The sequence below is a fragment of the Panthera leo genome, chromosome B3, assembly GCF_018350215.1.
Source record: "Panthera leo isolate Ple1 chromosome B3, P.leo_Ple1_pat1.1, whole genome shotgun sequence".
Taxonomy (NCBI): domain Eukaryota; kingdom Metazoa; phylum Chordata; class Mammalia; order Carnivora; family Felidae; genus Panthera; species Panthera leo.
In genome coordinates this window covers 39262953-39272445 of record NC_056684.1, presented here as the reverse complement: position 1 = coordinate 39272445, position 9493 = coordinate 39262953, and the positions used below count along the sequence as shown (strand labels likewise).

Genomic DNA, 9493 nt, shown 5'->3' with positions numbered 1-9493 from the left:
TAGCATAACGTGTTCCAGAGTCACCCATGTTGGAGCATGTAGCAGAATTTCCCTCCTTTTTAAGGCTACATAACATGACATTATTAATATATACCACCTTGTGTTTATCCATTCATCTGCTGATGGAACCTGTGTTATTTCCACCTTTTGGCTATTGTGAATAATGCTGCTATGAACGTTGGTATCTATCTGGTATCTGAACATGTATCTATCTGGTTGAGTCTGTGTCTTTGCTTTTTGGGGGGGTATATACCTAGAAGTTGATCTGCTGTACCATACAGTACTTGTATGTTTAACATTTTAGGGAAAAGTTTTCAATTAGCAATAATTGCGCCTCGGATAAACCTCATTGGCTATGACACTGCCACTGCGCAAAGCTTGTTTAACTTTTTAAAGAACCACCAAACTGCAACACAGCGGCTGCACCATTTTACATTCTCGTGAGCAATGTACAAGGTGCAATTTCTTCGCATCCTTGTCACACTTGTTTTGTTTTGTTAATAAAAGCTATCCTCATGAGTGCAAAGTGGTATCTCATATGGTTTTGATTTATATTTCTCTAATGAGTGACGATGTTGAGCATCCTTTCATGTGCTTACGGGCCATTTTGTATCTTCTTTGGAGATATGTCTATTCATGAAGTCCTTTGCCCATTTTTGAATTGGGTGGTGTTTTTCTTTGTTTTTGTTGTTGTTGTGTTAGTGTTGAGTTGTAATTGTTCTTTATAGATTCTGGATATGAATCACTTATCAGATATTGGATTTGTAAGTATTTTCTCCATTCTGTGCGGTATCTTTTCACCCTCTTGATAGTGTCCTTTTTAATTTTTGAAAGACGACTGTGGTATAAGATTTATGATCTATGAGTACTGAACCTAGAAGACTAAGAATATGTGAAAATTATGGGGCGCCTGGGTGGCTCAGACAGTTGAGCGACTGACTTCTGCTCAGGTCATGATCTCACTGTTTGTGAGTTCGAGCCCTGCATCAGGCTCTGTGCTGACAGCTCAGAGCCCGGAGCCTGCTTTGGATTCTGTGTCTCCCTCTCTCTCTGCCCCTCCCCCACTCATGCTCTGTCTCTCTCTGTCTCAGAAATAAATAAACATTACAAAAAAATTAAAAAAAAAAAAGAATATGTGAAGAGCAAAGTGTTATAATAAAAGTCAGAAGGGAGCACCTGGGTGGCTCAGTCGGTTAAGCATCAGACTCTTGGCTTCAGTTCAGGTCATGATCTCATGGTTCTTGAGTTTGAGCCTTACATCAGGCTCTGCGCTGGGAGCATGGAGCCTGCTTGGGATCCTCTCTTTCCTTTTCTCTGCCCCTCCCCTGCTTGCTCTCTCTCTCTCTCTCAAAATAAATAAACTTAAAAAAAAAAAACTCGGAGGTTATTGTGATTCAGATTTCATAATCTGGAAAAAAATATCTATAGTTGAACTACATAGCATTTTGGCATAAATAATAAGTTATAATATACATTTATTTTAAACATGTATGTTTATGACTTAAATATATTTACACATACATTTATTTTACCATTTCTTTCTTTAAGAGTAGTTGGTGTTTTAGTGACTGTCATCAGATAATCAAGGTTGAGAGTTTCTTATCTTGTGTATGATTTGTTACCTTACAATATACTCAATAGAAAAGATAAAAAGCCCCCAAACCAAATCTCACCACGTCATAAGGTCTGTTTACTTTTTTCTCTCAAAAAATTCTTATTGTGAAATAAAGTCAGCATTACAAAAAGGAGCATGAAATTGATATGTAGAGTTTAACACATCGTTATGAAGTGAATGACACTATAAAAATCCTTTTGGATCAAGAAATACGACACTGTGTTTCCTTAACAAATAGCACCATGTATGGAAGTATTTTGTGTCAGGCTAGTGGATCCCTGGGCTCCACCCAGGGGATTTTGTGACTATTTTATGGGATACTGAAGGATCCTGTGGGATCCTGAGGGATACTGTGGGATCTCAGTATTTTGTGAGATACTGGAGGGAAGTATGTGTGTTCTGGGCACTTTTCCTGAGACCTGGGGAGTATGCTCAGCCTTTCCAAAACAAGCAAGGATGGAGATGCGATGTTCATGGTATCCTGCCCTTTTCACACCATAGGCCCTGGCCGGGCCTCTAGCTAGTCTTTGCTATTAACTCATGGTTCTCAACCTTGGCACTAGTGATATGTTGGGCCAGATAATTCTCGGTTGTGGGGGAGCTGTCTGGTGTATTGCGGGATGTTTAGCAGCATTCCTGGTCTCCATCCCCTAGATGCCGGGTGGGCCTCTCACAGTTGTGCACTCCAGGCATGGTGCCAAGAGCGATACATACATCATTTTAATCTTCATGTTTGTCCTCATTTTGCAGATAAGGAACTGAGCTTCAGCAGGATTAGGTGAATTATTAAAGGTGTTACAGCAAGTGAATGGCTGAGTGCGAGTTTAAACACAGACCTATCAGTCCCCACTCTGTTTTCAGTAACCATGTAAAGTTGCCTCCCAGGTAGTGGAGGTGGATGGGATATATTCCAGATCTTGCTTCCTTCATTAAGACATTTCAAATCTGGGGGCACCTGGGTGGCTCAGTCGGTTGAGCATCCAACTTCAGCTCAGGTCATGATCTCCCGGCTCATGAGTTCAAGCCCCGCATCGGGCTCTATGCTGACAGCTCAGAGCCTGGAGGCTGCTTCAGATTCTGTGTCTCCCTCTTTTTCTGCCCGTCCCCTGCTCGCACCCTGTCTCTCTCTCCCTCTCTCTCTCTCTCTCAAAATAAATAAAAACATTAAATAAATTTAAAAACTGGGGGGGAAATGCAAGCTGATGCAGCCACTCTGGAAAACAGTATGGAGAAAAAAAAAAAAGAGGTTAGAGTGGGAGAGAGCCAAAGCATAAGAGACTCTTAAAAACTGAGAACAAACTGAGGGTTGATGGGGGTGGGAGGGAGTGGAGGGTGGGTGATGGGTATTGAGGAGGGCACCTTTTGGGATGAGCACTGGGTGTTGTATGGAAACCAATTTGACAATAGATTTCATATATTGAAAAAAAAAAGAAAACAGTATGGAGGTTCCTGAAAAAACTAAAAATAGAACTACCCTACGACCCAGCAATCACACTACTAGGTATTTATCCAAGGGATACAGGTGTGCTGTTTCAAAGGGACATGTGCACCCCCATGTTTATAGCAGCACTATCAACAATAGCCAAAGTATGGAAAGAGCCCAAATGTCCATCGATGGGTGAGTGGATAAAGATGTGGTGTATGTGGGGTGTGTGTGTGTGTGTGTGGGGGGTGTGTGTGTACACACACCCCCCCCCCACACACACAATGGAGTATTACTCGGCAATCAAAAAGAATGAAATCTTGCCATTTGCAACTACATGGGTGGAACTGGAGGGTATTATGCAAAGAGAAATTAGTCAGAGAAAGACAAAAATCATATGACTTCATATGAGGACTTTAAAAGACAAAACAGATGAACATAAGGAAAGGGAAGCAAAAATAATATAAAAACAGGGAGGGGGACAAAACAGAAGAGACTCATAAATATGGAGAACAAACAGAGTGTTACTGGAAGCGTTGTGGGGGGGGGGATGGGCTAAATGGGTAAGGGGCATTAAGGAATCTACTCCTGAAATCATTGTTGCACTATATGCTAATTTGGATGTAAATTTAAAAAAAATAATAAAAAAAATAAGAACAACAGTTGGGGCACATGGGTGGCTCAGTAAGTTAAACGTCTGCCTCTTGATTTCAACTCAGGTCATGATCTCACAGTCGTGAGATGGAGCCTCTGCTCAGCACAGAGCCTGCTTAGAATTCTCTCTCTCTCTCTCTCTCTCTCTCTGCCAAGTGCCACTTCCCCTTAAAATATATAAATATTAACAATCAAATAAGAAAAAAAATTTTTAGAGACATTTCATATCTATATTTCTAGGCTTTTTACTGGATATTTTCTTTTGGTTTTCCTACCAGCTGTTTAAATTGGACATTCCTAAAACTAAAGTCAACATTTTGCTTTTTTTCTGTTTTCCTTTTCCCTCACTTCCCTTCTCCTATTAATCATTCTTCCAACTCAATATTAAACCCCTGATCTTGGGGAGCCAGAGTGTCTCAGTCGTTTAAGTGTCTGACTTCAGCTCGGGCCATGAACTCACGGTTCGTGAGTTTTGCCCCATGTCAGGCTCTGTGCTGGATGGCTCAGAGCCTGGAGCCTGCTTCAGATTCTGTGTCTCCTTTCTCTGTTCCTCTCCTGCTTGCACTCTGAGTCTCTCTCTCTCTCAACAATAAATAAAGATTTAAAAAATATTTAACAAAACCTGATCTCTTTGACTCTTTTTTATATTTTCATAAGCAGAATCTCATATTTTTGTACATCTTGTCCAAACTCTATATTTCATTTCTAAAAAAAATATTTTTAATGATTAGTAATGCAATCCTAGTCAAAACCCCAATATGGGTATTTTTGGAACTTAAGAAGTTTACTCTAAGGTTCATCTGAAAAAGTCCCTAAATATAGCCAGCGTTTAGAAAGAAAAAAGCAGTGAGAAGGAATTTCTGTATTTGTTTTTATTTATCAAATACATGTGGTTCTTATTAGATGTCAGGCACTATTCTTTTTGTTTTAGAGAAAGAGGGAGAGGGAGGGGAGGGGAGGGGGCAGAGAGAGAGAGAGAGAGAGAGAGAGAATCTCAAGCAGACTCCAAGCTCAGTGTGACACAGGGTTGGATCCCACGACCCTGAAATCATGACCTGAGCTGAAATTATGAGTCAGACACTCAACCAACTAAGCCACCCAGTTATGTCAGGCAGTATTCTGAGCACTACACAAATATTTACTCATTTAGTACCACGTATGAGACAACGAAACAGACATAAAGCTATATAATAAAGCATAAAGCAGTGTGATATTGGCATAGGAATAGAAAACTTGACTTATTGGACTGTATCAGGTCAGGTCCTCTGGAATTAGAAGTGTAAGAGATTTGGGGCACCTGGGTGGCTCGGTCGGTTAAGTGTCTGACTCTTGGTTTCAGTTCAGGTCATGATCTCACAACTGGTGAGTTCCAGCTCCTCATCGGGCCCTGCGCTGACAGCGCGGAGATTCTTTCTCTCCCTCTCTCTGCCCCTCCCCTGCTTGCACTCTCTCTCTTTCAAAAATAAATAAACATTAAAAAAAAAAAAAAAAGGGGGCGCCTGGGTGGCTCAGTCGGTTAAGCGTCCGACCTCGGCTCAGGTCATGATCTCACGGTCCATGGGTTCGAGCCCCGCGTCGGGCTCTGTGCTGACAGCTCAGAGCCTGGAGCCTGTTTCAGATTCTGTGTCTCCCTCTCTCTCTGACCCTCCCCCATTCATGCTCTGTCTCTCTCTGTCTCAAAAATAAATAAACGTTAAAAAAAAAAAAAAAAAAAGATGTGTAAGAGATTCATTTGGGAGAAATGTCTGTGAAAGACACAAGGGAGAAGTAGGGCCTTCAAACCACAATTTAGGTCTAATACCCATGCAAGGAGAGAGGGAAGAAAGGAGGATTGGGTAGGAAGAGCCGCAGATTATAATACAATTCTAAGAAAATCTCAGCCAGGCCAATCTCGAGCTCCAAAGACTGCCTGTTAGAAGAGCCTCATTTTAGACAGAACTGTTCTAGCTCTAGTACCCCTGCCATGCTCAGTCATGGGGAACAGTCCAGAGGGAGCGTGGTTTCAGTGGAAACATCATAGTAGATCTTGGAGGTGTGGCAGCTAGAGACTGTCAGCCAACAACACTTCTCACACCAGGCTCTCTTGAAGGGACACGTGAGCAGTGTTCCTCTGTAGTTGCCAGAGGTATGGTGTGAAGATTCAAGAACAGACTCATGTGTATGTGGGAGCGTCATTCATAATAAACTAGGCATTTCGAATCAGTGGGAAAAGATGGACTGTTCGAATCAATGATGTTGAAACAATTGGCTATCCATTTGGAAAGAATTAATGTAGAGTCTTATGTCACATCATCCACAATATAAGTGAAAGCTGGATGGAGAAAAAAATTATAAAAATATTTGAAGGAAAGATTTTTTAAAAATAATCTTGGTGTGGAGAAGCCTTCTTATGCACCATGTAATACCCTGAGCCATAAAAGAGGCATACGGAAAAAAAGCATCATTAATGAAATTAAAAGTCAGGTGATAGATTTGAAGAAAATATTTGTGCCATATGTAACATGCAAAGGATTAAAAGGTAAGTATATATAAAGAGATCCTCTACATCAATATGAAAAGATAACCCAACAAAAGGATATTGACAGGCAATTCACAGAAGAAAGATAAATGGCTAATATATATAGGAGAAAATATTTACACTAACTGGTTATCAGAGAAGTGAAAATTACTGAGCAAACCAGATGGGCAAAAATTAAAAGTCATGCTAGTATTTTTTTTTAAGTTTTTTATTTTTTAATTTTTTTATGTTCACTGATTTTTGAGAGAGAGAGTGAGAGGGGGAGGAACAGAGAGGGAGACACAGAATCCAAAGCAGGCTCCAGGCTCTGAGCTATCAGCACAGAGCCCGATGTGGGACTCGAACTCACGAACTGCGAGACCATGACCTGAGCCGAAGTCAGATGCTTAACCAACTGAGCCACCCACTCACCCCAAAGTTTTTTATTTTTTTAAAAATTTATTTTGAGAGAGAGAGCAAGCAGGGGAGGGGCAAAGAGAGAATCCAAAGCAGGCTACGCACTGCCAGCACAGAGTCTGATGTGGGGCTCAAACTCACAAACTGTGAGATCACAACCTGTGCCGAAATCAAGAGTCAGACGCTTAAGTGACTGAGCCACCCAGGCACCCTGTTAGTATATTTTTATACTAGTGTATAAAATATTGCAAAGTAGCTGGGAAAATAAATATTTGACTTCCTAGTCTCTAGGGAAGTAGGCAAGGAAGAAATGGTTTAGGAATAGTTTTTTGTTTTTGTTTTTTTTAATATTTATTTATTTTTGAGACAGGGAGAGACAGAGCATGAACAGGGGAGGGTCAGAGAGAGGGAGACACAGAATCTGGAACAGGCTCCAGGCTCTGAGCTGTCAGCACAGAGCCCAACGCAGGGCTCAAACTTACAGACTGTGAGATCATGACCTGAGCCGAAGTCGGCTGCTTAACCTACTGAGCCACCCAGGCGCCCCTAGGAACAGGTTTTAATTTAGTGAACCTTCAATATCTGCTATATCCACTGGTAAGAGAATAGGAATGGTTGTACCAACTATGGTATATCCTTGCTAAGTAAAAACTATATAGCACATGAGTTAAATCTATATGGACTGGAAAAGAAAGAAAGAAAGAAAAGTTTTCAAGATGGAAAACGGTACACGTAACCTAATTTTATATATACTAAAAAAAAAAAAAATGTAGCAGTTATCTCTGGGGATATTATTGAAGTGGAGGAGGCCCTAAAAGGTTTGCTCCATATTTCTGGGGGTGCCTGGCTGGCTCAGTTGGCAGAGCATGTGACTCTTGATCTTGGGGTTGTACGTTTGAGCCCCATGTCGGGTGTAGAGATTATTTAAAAATAGAATCCTTAAAAAAAAAAGATTTACTTTATATTTCCGTATTATTTAAGTCATTTACATTAAATTCCTATATTTCTTGAGCGATTAAAACAGACACATCAAGCAATTACTACCCCTCCTGCAAAAAACAAAACAAAAGAACAAAAACCCACGAACATAAAACCCTCTCTTCTTTGTCCATGGGATCCATTCACTGTTTTTTCTATAACAGCCTTTGGTTTTTCTTTCTTCTCTATTCTAATAGATGTACTCCATTTCTATTAGTTTGTGCCTGGTTAATTGCAATAACCTTCTGATACACCTCTTTTTTTTAAATTTTTAATGTTTATTATTTATTAGAGAGAGAGAGAGGAAGCAAGCAGGGGAGGGTTAGAGAGAGAGGGAGACACAGAATCCAAAACAGGCTCCAGGCTCCAAGCTGTCAGCACAGAGCCTGATGCGGGGTCAGGGCTCGAAATCACGACCCGCGAGATCATGACCTGAGCGAAGTCGGATGCTTAACTGACTGAGACACCCAGGCGCCCCCTCACACCTCTTTCTTTACCCCAATCCTGCAGTCCACAGACACCTTACTTTTCCTAAGACCAGGTTGACTTCAATAATCCCTCTGTCCACAAATCTTTTATGAATTCCCCCAAAGAGTTCAGAGGGATGCTAACAGGTGTTCCATGGAAAAAGAGGCCTGTGGTCTTGGTGAATCTGGGAAATTCTGTGTTTAACACAGTGAAAAAAAGCTTTCTTCAGAGTGAAATACCTAGACTTTAAAATGCCACTGTGCTAAGGGAACTTCTAAAGTGGAGGAGGCTGTGTAATTCTTCTCAATTTATTTGGCCATGCAATCCTTCTTCTAAGTAACACTATTGACCTCCTCAGGACTACACTTTGAGAAACAATAGCTTAAGCGGAAAAGTTCATAATGATTCTTCTGGCATTAATGGCCTTGCTCAACATGCTTTTTAGCATCTGATTTCCTCCACTGTTCAAAATGAGTTTCCTTCCTTGCTTTTTTTCTTCAGGGGGTCAATGCTAGTTCCTCCAGGGAATCCTTCCTAATTATCTCAGTCTCTCTGAACTGTGGCACTTATCACCACAACTCTCATTAATGACATCTTCACAACTGCCTAGTTATTGATATCCCCCTTTTCTTGGGCCCCTTTTGTTTACTCATCTGAGTAGAGCTAGGACTGTGTCTTATAATCTGTGGTACCTGTAATATTTAGCTGCTTGAGAATATGGTGCATTTCCCCCAATGTGGATAATACTTACCTTTGCACAAGGCAGTATCTAGACCTTAGATAAACCTTCTATTGCTTATACTATCACAGAAAGCACTAAAAATGACACTGGATAAGTTTCTTATTGCTGTTGTAACAAGTTACCACAAACTTGATGACTTCAAACAACACAAATTTATTATAGTTCTGTGGGTCAGAATTCTGCATGGTGGTCTCACTGGGCTAAAATTAAGATGTTTGCAAGGCTGTATTCCATCTGGGGGCCATGGGGAAGAATCCATTTCCTTCCCTTTTCCATCTTCTAGAAGCCTGTAAATTTCTGGGCTCCTGGTCCCCTTCTTCCATCCTCAAAGCCACAAGGGCTGATTGAGCTCTTCTCACACCACATCACTTTTCCACTTGTAAGGATCCCTGTTACAAATTGGGCTCACCTGGAGAATGTAGGCTCTCTTCCTATTTTGAAGTCAGTTGAAATTTGCAATTTTAATTCCATCTATAACCTTAATTCCCCTTTGCCATGTAATTTAACCTATTCACAGTTTCCAGGAATTGGGAAGTGGACATCTTCAGGGAGCCATTATTCTGCTCACCACAGGTATCCTTGCCCCAAAGTCTAAATTGAAGGTTTGCATATAGGTGGTAGGGGGTATGGCAGCAAACGGGAAAAACGTTTGGTAATAACAAAGCTCTTACCAAATACAGGGAGGCCCTGCTGCACGAT

At 41.0% G+C, this 9493-nt stretch overlaps 1 pseudogene; it reads right to left on the bottom strand.

Annotated features, from left to right (window-relative positions):
* Positions 1–250: 250 nt before the first annotated feature.
* Positions 251–379, bottom strand: LOC122223244 (annotated as a pseudogene).
* Positions 380–9493: the final 9114 nt, after the last annotated feature.